We start from the raw sequence: 14,572 nt of genomic DNA, 5'->3' as shown, positions 1-14,572 counted from the left end.
TCCAGATGGTTGGGTCATAATTTGGAAAACCTTCCATTCTGCATTAAACCAAAGATTCAGGCTGCTGCTGCTGCTAGTGGTGGTGTGGGGGATATTTTCTTAGTGCACTTAGGGGTCATTATTACAAACTGATCGTTGTTCAAATACCACAGTCTACCTGAGTATTGTTGCAGTCCATCCCTGTATATACCACCATGTATGCATTTCATTTAGATTTCCCAAACATGAAAATGAGATCACTGTACACAAATGCCATTCACAGCTACTAGTAGGTCTCAACCCGACAGAGCATTTTTGGGATGTGGTGGAACGGAAGATTTGCAATCAACTGTTCTGCAATAGCGGAGTGATGCAATCATGTCAATAAGAACAAACAACTCTGAGGAATTTTTCTAGCACCTTGTTGAAATCATGCCTATCATAATAAGATGTGCTGAACAGAACAGGTTAGGTTTAGGATTTAAAATGTAAAGTGTCACATTTTCACCAATTCTTTTTTTGAACAACATGGTCTACGTGCTATATAGATTATTTAATGTTGGCAGAGTCCAGGAGAACCACTACTATGACATGTTCTTTACATCTTCAAACAGGACAACACTTTCTCACTCTCACTACAGAAGCAGACCAACAAACCAAGAGAGTATGTGTTTTAAGACCCCAGAGAGCCACGAGAAATCACAGCACTTTCTAGCAGATTCCCGTACAGCAAGTGGGGAAGGGCTTTAACCATGCAATGCTTAAGTCAAGTGCGCATACGTCAACCAGCATGCAGCCTGTTTCAGTTGCTCCTGCTTTTTCTCTTTACTTGCACTTTTTTCTTATTTATTTCTTTGTCCTTTACTTAGTACTTAGAGTGTTTGTCTACATAATTTCCTCAGTGATTATTAAAGTATTCTGATTCTCAGTTTTTCACCACAAGAACTTCTGCTCCCAACATACACAATTAACAAAACAATTAACTATTATTCAGCATGGAATACAACACACCTCTAAATAAAATATTGCATAAAAGCCCAGGCACAGGAGCAACAATTATTGGAAAAATGACAAACAAACTTGAATTTAACCTTAAAGACTGAATTAAGCCTCACTTGACAAATTAAGAACAAAGAGGTCATCAGAAGCAAAACACATAATAATATTTGGTTTCTGGAATTTGCTGCCAATACTTCACGTATACGCCATGATGAGCTTGAGCAACTTTGAGTTTTTTTGTTTACCAAGAGATATCAACATCCTGCAGGAAGCTGACATTCCAGCAATCCCACCTCACCACAACTCAGCACCCAGCTTAGGCACACAGCAGTACCATAACTAGCCTTGTTCTCAGTTAACTCAGTTTTCTGTATTGATACAATTAAAAATTTACTGTATTGCTGCATTTATCAACTATGCTGCACATTTTTCCCTGCATGCTCTCGTTTCAGAGTCATTCGTTAATCATATTTCTTTGTTTTTTTGTTGTAGCATTAAAAATAAATATTTAACATTTAATTGCGTTTGTTTATCTATTTACGTCTCAGTCTCTTTGTAGCCTCTATTTAGAGAAAATTTCCCTTCTAAAGTTTCTTTTAGCTACTTAAAAGAGAAAAACTTTCATTTATTAATCATTCTATGGCTACACTTCATAACGCTGACCTCCTAACTCTATATATCCCTATCAAGCTCATTTCCGTATATATTACTGTTATTATTATTGGTGGTGGTGTTTAATAATTCGACTCAATGCCATATCCCACATTAAGCTTGTTTCCCTACACCAGCTTTCATCTAGCACTTATCATTTCTCATCACTTTTCATCACTGTTATAGCTGAATTTCTTAAGAAGAGAATTTCAATGACTCATTCTTTTTATTTGTAACTCAGGCAGTGTTCCTCTGAGCACTGAGTGTGTGAATGTGAGAGTGAATGAATAGTGGAACTGTAAAGCACTTTGGGTGCCTAGAAAAGCGCTATATATGCAATCCATTATTATTATTATTACTTCAGTTATCATCAGTACTTTAGAAAGTCACTATCCCTTTTTTGTTTCATATTAAAATGGAAAAACGCATAAGATGTATTTATGAGAAATACATTTTACAACAAACAAAGTTCATCCTAATGATAAACACAGTTTATCATGAAGTTTATCATAAACCAAACACAAATGACGTGGCAGCAAACTTGTGACACCAGTTCAATGAGACTTTTGCAATGATTACGCCACTACTTTCCACAGCAGTTGAAAAAACAAATTGTTAAGAGCTGGTTCCCTCGGTAACTTTTTTTCACCGAACAAAACAAGACCTTGGAAGAGTTTATGATGTTACGATTGTCTGACAGTAAAAGCTGAATTTTCTGAGGTGTAGGTAAAATTAAAAGTCTTCACAAAAGTCAGAACAAAGAATGCCTCTACTTGTGCCCACATTTTCATAGAAAAAAAGACAGAATGTGTTGCCTTGAAGCTGCAACAGTGGATGTATTACTCACCACCAGCCTTGTCGTTAATGTTCCCCTGTGATGTTCTGCAGACAGAAGTCATACTTGACACAAGCACTGTAGCCCTAACCTTTCTCAACATTATCCATTATCCATCTATGTGTAACAATGCAAAAGTCAAAACCAATCCCATTAAACTGCCATTAACCTCCCAACTCCCAACCCAAATACAAAGTCCAATTGTGAGCGTGTGTCCAAGTGTAACAATAAAGCAAGTAACAGTTCTTTTTTTCCAGCATTTCTAATAGTAACACATTTAAAGGAAACTATATTTTTCACTACACTGAGAAAGGAAAACTTTGAGCAATGCCCTGATATGATTCATGTGTGAAAACCACTAGCAATTTATCTGCAAACTGCTTGACGGGACTCCTCTAACTGCAATTCAGGTTCTTATTCTATTGGAGAAGTGTAAGAAGTGAGTTCTATTCACGTTGTATCAGCTATTGACGAGTTCTGTTGAATGCGGAAAATGATGAGGCAATGTAGTTAAGATATTTGTTAGAAAACTTAATGTCTGTCACGCCACCCCGAACCTTAGTCGTAAGCAACTGGATATTATCGCTTCCACTTCACTGCTGGCGTGGCGTCGAATTTTGCTGTCTTGGAAAGCTCCTCACCCTCCAGCCTGATCACGTTGGCTGGAAGATGTTATGTTCTTTTTAAAAATGGAGAAAATAAAATTTAGACTCAGAGGAGGCAGCCTTTTATCATTTACTTTAACTCATTGAAAACACTTACAACAGACTGAACTTTTGTACCATGGGGTTCCCTTTTGTTATGGTTTTGGGAGGGAGTTGATTTCTAAAAAAAAAATTTTGTGTGTTTTTTTTGTTGTTGTTGTTTTCTGTGCGTGGGTTGTTGTTTTTTTTTGGTTTTCTTCCTGTTTTCCTTTTTTTTTCTTTTTTCTGTTTTATTGTTATCATCCGAATTTTAATGGCCTAATTTGTTTTGATATATGTCTTTATATAGGTTGGTACTTGCTGTATTGGGCCTGATATGTCAAATTACATGTGCAAAACTTTATAAATAAAGAGGGGGGAAAAAAAAGAAAAGTTAACATCAAGACATGCTCAGCATGTGATGCATACTTTGCTACCTGTGCTCAAAGTATTACAAACAACAGAGTTGGAGGTGGACAAACTATGGCATGAAACCATTTCCTGATCTCCCCAAGTATATGTTGTAAAAACAAAAAACACTTTTCCCACCGACATCCTTATGTCTGTGATATGTCCACACAGGTCAACATAATACAGACTATTATACAGGCTACACATGTTTTTACGTTCCTATAAACTCAATTACATTTGAAATGTTTTGTGGACCACTTAGGCAGCGTAGGGTGCTAAATGCACGCTTTACATTACTGTATAATTTACAGTTCATGCATTAACCATCCACAATGAATCCAAAATGATGAAATCACTGGTCACTTTTCCCTAACTACTGAAAACTAAGACTGTCCGATTTAAAATGGATTTAAATATGGATTAAAAGCACCATGGGGATAAATTCATGTGAATATCAAGAAAGTGAAAATGGAAAAAAAAGAGCTTTTTTCCCCCTATGACATTCTGCTGTTGCATACATGTACTATAGCTGCATTCAAGCAAGCACAGGTGTTTATGAGTTTTATGGAGTGCAATTAAAATGTTACTTGGATTATCAGATGGAACTCCAGTGCTACACATGCAAATAAGACCATAGCCTACATTGTCAGTGTTTGCAAAGACCAAAATCCAAAGTCCTTCATGGGACAAATTTTGTAAACCAGTGCTTGCCAGTAGACTGCTGGAACCAACCTATTATATCAGAATCAAACTAAAGGAAGTCAAATGGTCCTACCTGTGACTGAGTACACAGGCCACACAATTGCCTTCCCTAGTCTGGGCCTCACACCCCACCGGATGATGTGGTTTCTCTCACCATCTCAATACCTTTTCTTTCTTCTTTTTTTTTCTGCTTCAGTTGAATTTTATTCAAATGTCAAGTACATTCAGTGCCCAAGACAAGTTGGACAAGTTTTTTAAAGGGAACCTATTCAGCTCATTTGCAGTTTACAGTTGGCTCTACAAAGTAGCTTTGCTTCATAGTTCAAAATAATGATAATAATATCCATCTTATTTTGGGGATCCCCTATGTTTATCCTGTCAGTAAAAAAAAAAATCCTTTTTAGCTTCTCACCCATTTCATTATGGGTTTATAATCAGCTCAAATGATTAATCAGTTACCAAATAATTGGTCTACTGATCAACAACTTTTAGCTATAGCTCAATTACAGTTTAATTATTAATGCTGTAAGAGCAAGAAGTACTGGGTTCTGACAGCAGTATTAATCCATTATAGGGTCTAAGGAAAGTCAAGCAATTAAAAGATCGTTTAAGTGGTGCCCAATTCTACGAAAGACTTAAATTTTACTTTCTGTTTCAGATGACTCACATTCAATCCGTTACTTTTGTTATAATCATATGACTTGTGTCTAAGCCACAACACAATGAGTCAAAAGATAAAAGTATTTTCATAGACTGTTCATTAACCTGGCTCTGTTTTATTTTCTGTTAACTTATGGAAGCATGACGAAGTGATTGGATGGCAAGGGATACAGACTTTGTTTTTATTATAGGTTAGTTATTATTTTTGAATCCTATGTTATGTAGTTTAGAAGGTGAAAAAAATACATTCCAGACCACATTTTTTAAACATTTATCAGTGTGGAATTAATAGAATTAAATCTTTACCATACAGTACCTGCACTTAAGATTTCAGAAGAAACTAATAATAAGACTTTAAAACAGAAAAGAAGTAGGTAATGAGTGAAAGTAAACTTAAAACAAAAAGGAAAAAAAAGAAGGACCATTTTGTAACAATTTTTAATTAGGTATCAATAATGTGTTACATAAGTGTCTCACTTAAATAACAATACAGAGAAACTCAAATATGGTCAAGCATTACCATCAAAGGTGCCACTTAGCTATCAGGAGAAAAAGTCATCATAACGTGCTCTTTGATGTCAAATATCAGGGTGAATACCAAAAGGTGGGCATACCGAGATCAACGACATCAAAGTAAAGTTCAACTGTGATCACGTTTCCATATGTATGCACATTAAAAAATGTCATCAATAATCTTTTTGAATTACACTAATCTATTAATCATTTTTGGTTATCATTGTAGATAAATCTGCTGCTTGTTCAATCAGATCAATAAATTTCGACCAAAAGTACAGCTGGGGAAAAGCTCTAGGAACTATATTCTAATTAATGTTCAACATGAAATTTTAGGAAGTCGTGATAACGTCGGAAACCTTTTTCTGCCTCTTTGGTTATGTGTTTTTCTGTGTGCTGTGGATCAAAAAAAAAAAACAAGTGCCCACCTCTGTCAGCCTCAAAGCCACTTACCTTTCACTGCTTGGCTTTATTTTACTTAATGTGACATTTCCAGCCTGAAAGAGGCGTTTATTTTCACTTAGTGTCACTGGACCAAAGGCTTCTGCGTCAGTTAATTGTCTGGTCTACTGTGTGGGTTATACAAAACGTCAAAAATCGTGGGAAAGACCCATCACGAGTTCCCAGAATCCAAGCTAAATGTCTTGTTTACAACAATGAAAACAACAACAACAAAACAACAGCAGTGGCATAAATCACAAACAGGAAAATAGAAATAATCACATTTGAAAAGATGAAACTAGTGGCTTTGTCATTTTGATATAAAAAAAAAGAAAAGAAACGTTTTTTTAAACGTATAGATTTGATTTTTAAAGCCAATAAACTGATCAGTCGACTGTAGTGTACTAATTTCATGTGGAGGATACAAAATTAATCCCACATGTGTTTGTTCTCTTCTAATGAATACAATTCATAAAAATGCCGAAGCCAATCATTTTATGTAATTCTGCCTTTTCTGTGTTAGTCACCTCTGGGTCCACTTTGTCAGATACAAATCCTGAGATTAACCATTATTACCAAATCCTTTATAACAATCCTAAACACAGAGTATCCATGTCAATCTAATCCACGATTTTCCTTGACATGTTGTTAAATGTTTAATGGAACATAACCAGACTCTTTTTGTATATTACGGTAAATCGGATTACATAAATTGTGTAATACATATGCTAATAATTCGTCCTCGCTTTCCTTAAGCCTACTCATCCTTCACCGTACTTCTGTATTGTTTAAATAATATAATTATAGTTTAACCCATCTTCCTGTATTGTGACAGGGACAATGGAGGCGGTGTCATTCCTATCAAGTGCATTGACGTTGGTTAACGTGAGCATGCTAGCTAGTAAGTTAACTTAGATGGCCAAAGAAAATCCCTACACCAACATCTTTACTCTTGGCAGCATCGGAGAATGATGATAAACGACAGGATGTGTTTAACAGACCAGAAGACGTGCTCTGTGTTCGACGGAAATATTTAATAAACGGTTATTTACTCACCTACCAAGCTTGGCCAGACAGCTGGCAAGTTACTTCCGTTTCGTTTTGTACATTAGACGCGTCGACCAAGTCGGTGCGCTTTCTCTAAAAGCTTCGTGAGTATCAGATGTTGTATATTAATTCCAAAACGTCCCAAAAAAGTATAAATATCCCGAAGAAAAGCGGTGCGAAGTTAATTCCACAGTTTCCCCCCGTTAGTATACGGTATTTTTTTAGCGGAGGAGAAAACAGCCTTCCTCGACTCTAGTTCTAACCCTTCCTGACAAGAAACGTCCCCTTCCCGAAAACGACGTAGTGGCTGGCGGTAAAAGCCGGCAGCTGATTGGCTGTGAGACCTTTCACTGGAGATGACGACGCAAGTCCGTGAGCGGCGATAAACATAAATTAAACTGTTATTCACACTTTCTGAGCATTGTGGGTTACTTACAGCCGCAGATTTAGCTTAAACGACTTGATGATGATGATACAGAAAAAAAAAAAAACTAAAGTAAAATTAAACAATGAACTGATGTATTTATTAACTGCATTTAATATCTTCGATGCAAAAATGCCAAGGAATGTCAGTAATGTAAGTGACTATGCAAAAGTAAAATCCAGCTTTCACTCATCCACTTTCTTATCCGCTTACAACTATGGAAGACGCATTTAGATTTTCCATCTAAGAACCAATACAACACTGTAAAATTAGTCCATTACAAGGCATGCGTTTAAAGCCTCTTATAGGTTAAGTGAATGAGCAAAGATTTATATAAAAAAGAAAGATTGGGAAATATATTAAAGTATTCAAACTCATCATTCATTACTTGTAACTGCTGTGTTCCAGCAATTAGAGCAGATGGAACTAGCTTCAACTAACTAGCTAGCTAGCTAGCTAAAACTGTGCCCACCCCCTACACACACACACACACTTTTTTTTTTTTTTTTTTTTAAATAATAAGGTAGACTTTTAACTAATTATTCTCCAAAATGGTCATTTAGCTGAGACACACCTTTAAGGGGCCAATCAAAACACTGGTTTGATATTCAACAGTGTGTTTTTTCCCCAAAAAACTTTGGCTGGTCTCTAATGAAACAAAAATCGAAGTTACTACAAAAGCACGTAATGGGGCTAAAGTACAAGTAGAAGCAGAGTAAATACATAAAGTATTTACTTGTGAAATGTAGTGAATGAGAAGGAGACAGGTGTAACAGTGAAAATGCATCTTGTGGTGTAAGTGAAGGTGGATAAGATTAAATAACTGAGGTTGACCATTCAAAGGAACAGAGTGCACAAGAGAGGTGAAGCCAGTGGAGATGCGTGTTGGGTGATATGCAAAAAGAAGGATAGCAGCAAGAGAAAAAAAGGAAGGTTTACAAGATGGTTGTGGGACCAGTGATGTAATGATTGGAGGCAGTGGCAATGATGAAGATGTTAAAATCTTTACCCAGAGTGAGCAGGATGGACAGGATAAGAAATTAATACATTATAAGGACGTTAGAGAGGCAAGGCTGAGATGATTTGGGGGTGTGCAGAAGATTGATTTGTCAGGCAGGAGTTAAAGAAAAGGGCATCACAGAGAAGATTCGTGGATGTACATGGAAGAAGGATAAAAGGATGAAGGCTAAGATGGAGACAGGCACGAGGCTTCCTGCCATTCAGGACATTTATCTCCAGCGATCCCTCCGTAAAGCACACAGCATCATCAAGGACCACAGCCACCCAGCACATCAGCTGTTCTCCTTGTTACCATCTGGCAGACGTTACAGGAGTCTGTCTGCTCGGACTACAAGACTTAAAAACAGTTTTTACCACCAAGCCATACGACACCTCAACCACAACACTTAAACACACACAACACAGCACTCAGAAGCTACCCTGCAGCTTCACAAGTACTCTGTTTAAATCTGCACTGGTCACTTCACTTTATTGTCATTGATATTTATATTTAAAAGTGCAATACTGTAATTTTCTGCTGCTCATTCCTGTGCAATATCCCATCTGCCCTCCCGTCATATTTCTTTTCAAGATTTTCTTATTTAATCACTAGTGTACATATATTTATATTTATACATACATATATATTTAGTCATCTTTTCTCTTTTACCATGTCTCTCTAATATTTTGCTCCTTACTATTTTTCTATTTTTTTATTATTTTATTTTATTATATTTTATTACATTTTCTCCTACTGTATCATGCTGCTGAGTGACTGCTGCTCGTCAAACACATTTCATTGCAATGTTGACCCTGTGCTAACTTGCATATGACAAATAAATAATAAATAAAACTGAACTGAGACAATCTGCTGTGGCAGCCATTACAGGAACAGCTGAAAGAAGAAGAAGAAGGAGGAGGAGGAGGAGGGAGGGCAAAGAGGAGGAGAATTAATAGAAGTGTATCAACACTGATATTTTTGATTTCATAACTCAGTTGATGACACTTTGCTCAAAAATACTTTATTATACTCCCTTAATATTCTCAATTCAACTCTGAACTTAAATACTATAAATGACACTATAATAATAATAAAAATAAACCCTTAAGAACACAATAAGGAGACTGAACCAATCCCCTTCACTGAGTCCCGGATTCAAGGTCCATGATGAGCACTCAGTGTTCATTTTAGAGTTAAATCCCTCGACAAAACAAAGAAAATAGAAAATAGAAAACCAAAAGCTTGGCGTTCTGAGAATCACTGATCTCTTGAATTCATTCATTTCACTGTAAAGCCCACTTTCAGAGGCTTATTTTCCATCACTCCTGCTACTCATATTGCCAGATTTCTCGTCTGCATTGCTTGTGATTAGCTATATTTGAGTTTAGTCATCTTTAGCTGAAACTTGATGTGAGCACTGGAGAACATCCTGACTTCAGCAGAAAAGCTGAGGTGTACAGTAAGCTATGTAAAGCTACTGCTGTGGTACAGACGGCGAGGCTTATCGTTCCATCTTTGCCTTTCTGTAGGTGGCACTTTCTTCTAGACCGCTATTTTCAGATTGTGTTTCCAGAATATTGCTTGCGTTAATATCCCAGTTTTTTCTTGTAATTAACACCAAGGGGCTGAATGCTGTTTTCTTTTGATTGTGGTTTGTTCACAGCCTCTCTGTCTGTGCATTCCCATACCAAAGAAATACCTGCAAGCTATGGATGTCACTTCATTCCCTTTGCAAGCACTTCCCCTTATCTGTTTTCCTTCAGGTGTAGCTGCAATCATCTGACTGGCAGCTGGCATGTGTGCCAGCTCTGTGATTACACAAAGAGTAACTCAAACATGGTTTACATGTAAAATCATGTGTCCTACAATTGTAACTAGTGAGAAAGGCTTCCTTGGAATGTACAGAATCCAGGAAGTGTGCAGAAATGTGTGACTAACTGTCTTCTTAGAGCTAAGAATCAGCGAGTCATCGTCTCTGGGTGATATCAGCGCTCAGAGAAAAATGGAGTTTCCCTGCTGAGTGCAGACAAAGGATCAAACAGCAATGCTGGGTGATTGTGTGCAGATACTGATATGTGTTTCAGAATTTTTAAACTGCACTGTCACGAGTGTCCCTGTAAACACAGACACTGACTTTAAGCCCCTCTGTGTAGCATTTATAATGGGTTTAGAACTCACAAACGCAAATGTAGAAATGCATTTGCAGCTATAAGGAGAGTTTAAGCCAGTAATGATATAGTCTGTCCTATGGAGACATATTTTTATGGTTTATTCACAGCACAAAGCTCCACTTGTGTGGCTAGAATGCAATTGCATTTACAGGACATCAAATGTTGCTCTAGTGCACATGAATGCTAAAAATGCAGCAGCAGAAAGCGTAGCCAAAGTAGGTTTATCTCGACCTTTTCCCCTCACATTAATGAAACTGTGAGAGTTGGCTTCACAGCAGCAGTTATCAGCTGTGAGTTACCTGAACTACTGACGCAACACTGTCTGAGATGGGGATCAGAGTTGATAAAAAGAAGAAAGAAGAAGAATTTCTTCCTGCAACAACAATGGGAGAAAGGAAAGCTCCTGAAAGACGTCTTTTTTTAAAGTATGTGGCTCATATGAAGGGGAGGGAATTCCCTCGGCACATCCAAGCAAGCGCAATTACTGCCACATATTAAAGGAAGTATGAGGAGAAATTCCCTCATGGTGGAGGGTCATGGGAAGACGCTGTCCTCGTCTCGAAAGCGACTTTAAATGTTTTTTGTTTTTTTGTTGCGTATTTTGTTATCAAAACACAGCCTTGCCACAATGCAGCACGTATAGCTCCGAGTGAGAAAAACACGCGACTCGAGGCGGGATTTAGCAGATTGAGGTTAACGTGAGAGAAAAACAAAATAAGTATCATGACTCTTCAGGGGCTTTCCGCAGCTTCAGCATGTACCCTTTACATACGAAGGACAGGTGCAGAGTGACCCCGCGGTTTATCAGACATGACTCAAACAGTGCTTGCATTATTCAAAATAGTATGTTCCGAAAAAAAAAGAAGTGCGATTCATTTTTTGGAGCGAACTGCCATCGATAGATCGCAGATTACAGCGCAACTGTGCGCAAACTGAGTCACCAAAACAACAACTCGGTAGTTCGTACTAAAATGGATGCTCGCTCGAAGCCGTTGTGTTGTTATTCACGCAGTATAATGGAAGGAAGGAGTAGTCTCCCTCTATTAGCAAAACTGGATGACTGAGCAAAAACAAAACAACAACAAAACCCCACACTTTCATGTCATTTCACGTCTTCCGTGAGTCACTAGAAGTTAACCCGGCTTTAGTCCAGAGGAATTCAGCAGCAGTTCTTTACTTTATAAGGGTTCACAAACGGATTACACAACACAGAAACATTTGTGTGCTTCTGCTTCAACCACACCACAAAGCGCTATAATAATACTAGTAATAAGACTACTAATAATGGATCTGTAGCGACCCCTGTTGGCAGCAATGTGAAACTAGTTACCACCAGCTTTTCCAGATCGGGACCAAATACAGCTTCTTCTACTTGAGCTGTTATTTTTAATCACTCTCAAATGATCAAGCAATGCAAAGCTCGTTCATATTAAGGTGATGAATAAGAGGCATTCATGCTTCCAGTCTTTTAAATGCTTATTAGACCTTTATGGTCATAGTTAGGAGAACCTTCATAAACTGAGTTTGTGCTTATGAATTCCAGAAGAAGGCTAAACTGCAGGATTCATTTGTTTTGGGTGTGTTAAGTAAGTACAATGCGTCTGTTTGCTTCTAAGGAATTCACTGCGTCACGCCTGGGATGGTTTTGCCCTCTGATTTTTGTAAATTTTTCTTTTCTTCCGCTAAGATTACCTTTACTTTTGTCCCAGAAGAACAATGAGAAAAAAACAGAGCTGATTCTGCCAATGACGAACAAGGGCCACAAATTGTTAACAAATAAAAGAACTAAACAAAAAACAAATGAAGTTGGTTTGGGTCAACGATGCTTGCATTCTTATCTAATGTGCTTTTCAATATTTGATAATAATGTTCAGTCGGCTCTCAGGCAAGAGATAAAAAACCTATAAAGAACCAAAATCATCCATCTGAACTCAACTGCTTTTGTGTTTTTAGATATAAAGATTAAATATTTACTGACCTTTGAAAAGTTGAGATAGATTATAAATATTGTACTGCTGGGGAAAAATAACTCAGCGAAGACGATCCTAAACTACAGATTTTGGCTCTGTGGCTTTTTGCTGAAGTGCTGAACACTGTTACAAATGTGCTGTTAGATTCAACCTGGGGATGTTATTTTGGAAATGAAAACACACAGACAGACAGTTGGACATCCTTTAGAAACTTTATTACTCAGCATATCACAACAAATGCCGTTTACATACCCACACTTGTCCACCTTCTCTTTGGTTCTTCTGCCTCGTTAGCCGAATGTGCCACTTTGACCACTGCACCAGTGTCAAGTTGGCAGCCATCCTTCAGTTATCACAGTACTGTACCTTCGATGGGGACAGCATCAGCACTGTGATAACTGAACCAGGGCAGCCTGTCAAATCTAGCAGTCCAAGACTTCACTCCACTTTGTCATCCACCAATAAAATCCTTGCTGTAGGTCAGCAGGTGCAAAGATAACATTCCATTTGCATTTTTTTGCAGCTCGTTTTATCCTCATGCAAAGCAAGTTTTGCAAATTTATTTTGCTTACAAATGAATAATTTGAAATAACCTTTCATTTACACACCAACAACCATGTAACGCAACATGTGATATTTATAAAGTGTCCTTTACACCAATGGTCTTCAGCTCTCTAAACATGAGAAAACTGGTAAAATAATAAAGTCAGGCAGAGGGAGGGGGAAAAGCAAACAAAACAAACTATATGTTTAAGAGAAACAAATATCTGGACCATGTGTAAAGTTGCAGACAATTACAGTCACAGAATCCTCTTCATCCAGGCGTCTCCTGTATGAAATCCATCTGAGAGCCAGATGATGCTACAGTAGTGTGTCAGTTTATTCAGGCTTTTTTGGGTTTTTTTACCACCTGCACAATCAAACTAATGCCCCTCACTTATCGATGATTTTAAAAGGCAGACTCTGCTATGCATTAAGCTATATCCTAATAATGTTTCTACACCCTTTTTCCTTGCTCAGGTATGAGAGCTGCACAGTGAGAGTCACGGATGCCTCGGTGGAAAGCTGTGAAAAGCGGTTTTCAGAAGGAAAGACGATTTTTTTTCACAGGGGTTTTACCTGTCTTGAAAAGGGGGCGTGGCAATAAATCATGCACAAGACTGCGCATGCGGTTTGATCCGCTTAGTTAGTCGTAGTCCTCGTTCCACATAAAAAAACCAAAACAAAACCACTCGGGTTTTCGTCTTTGTTTCCATTTCGCTGCCACGCACAAAGGCTAGCTAATGTTTTCCATCTTGAAACAACAACACTGCATTCCCTCACCGCCTTCCCGCCATGACTTCTTCGACACAAATTGCCTACTGTACATAGGCTATTCGTACCAGCACAAGGCCGAGTGATGTCAGACTTGTTATGATTCTCCTCGCGGGTTCCTCCCCTTCCCCCTCCCTCCCCCGCGCGCGCGGCGCGAGAAGCCTCTCGAGCAGTCCGGTCGCGTCGCTGGCCGTAGCTGCTCCTCCTCCTCGTCGTCTGCCCGCCCTCCGTACTTCATGTAAACAACTCCATTAGCCCCACTGCACAGGGGCACTAGCCAAAAATAAATAGATAAATACATAAATAAATAAAAATGGCCGTGTCAGACGTGGACAGCAAAGCAACATGTGTAACAACTAGACAGAGCAGCGGTTTCAGGCTCAGAGCGACGTCTGCTGTTGGTAGTGACTATAAAAACAGTCCCTGTGATGAAAGCGCGTCCATATTGCGTAAGCCCTTAATGTAAATAGTCGAGGAATGGCTTATAACCCACTAACAGTGAAGGCAGCAGGGAGGCATAGAGACCAGGAGTAAAGACAGTAAAGCGACCTAAAGAGGAATAAGCACTGTCGAAGCTTGTCGTTGCTTTCTCCCCTCAAAGAAGAAAAAAATTTAAAAGTTGGCCAAAGAGAAACAACACTGTTATTTACGTCAGCTCACGCAAACATGCACAGTTGTTTTCACTAGCATAAATGTGCACGTGAAAAAAGCGACTTGATGCAAAAACACACACACATATATATATATATATATATATATATTTACACATAAG

General features: G+C 38.2%; 1 protein-coding gene across 2 annotated transcripts in view; it reads right to left on the bottom strand.

The window, feature by feature from the left end:
* jak1 (Janus kinase 1) overlaps positions 1-7,231 on the bottom strand; it is a 32,508-nt gene extending 25,277 nt beyond the window's left edge. Inside the window, exon 1 of one of the 2 annotated variants that reach the window (XM_085138651.1) lies at positions 6,935-7,231. The gene's annotated coding sequence lies outside the window, so the exon portion shown is untranslated. Of the gene's footprint in view, positions 1-6,930 lie in introns of both variants that reach the window. The other variant, XM_085138650.1, reaches the window with a different exon arrangement.
* Positions 7,232-14,572: the final 7,341 nt, after the last annotated feature.

This window comes from Neolamprologus multifasciatus, chromosome 17 (assembly GCF_963576455.1).
Source record: "Neolamprologus multifasciatus chromosome 17, fNeoMul1.2, whole genome shotgun sequence".
NCBI lineage: Eukaryota > Metazoa > Chordata > Actinopteri > Cichliformes > Cichlidae > Neolamprologus > Neolamprologus multifasciatus.
Note: the sequence above shows the minus strand (reverse complement) of the source record. Positions and strands in the feature narration are given on the sequence as shown.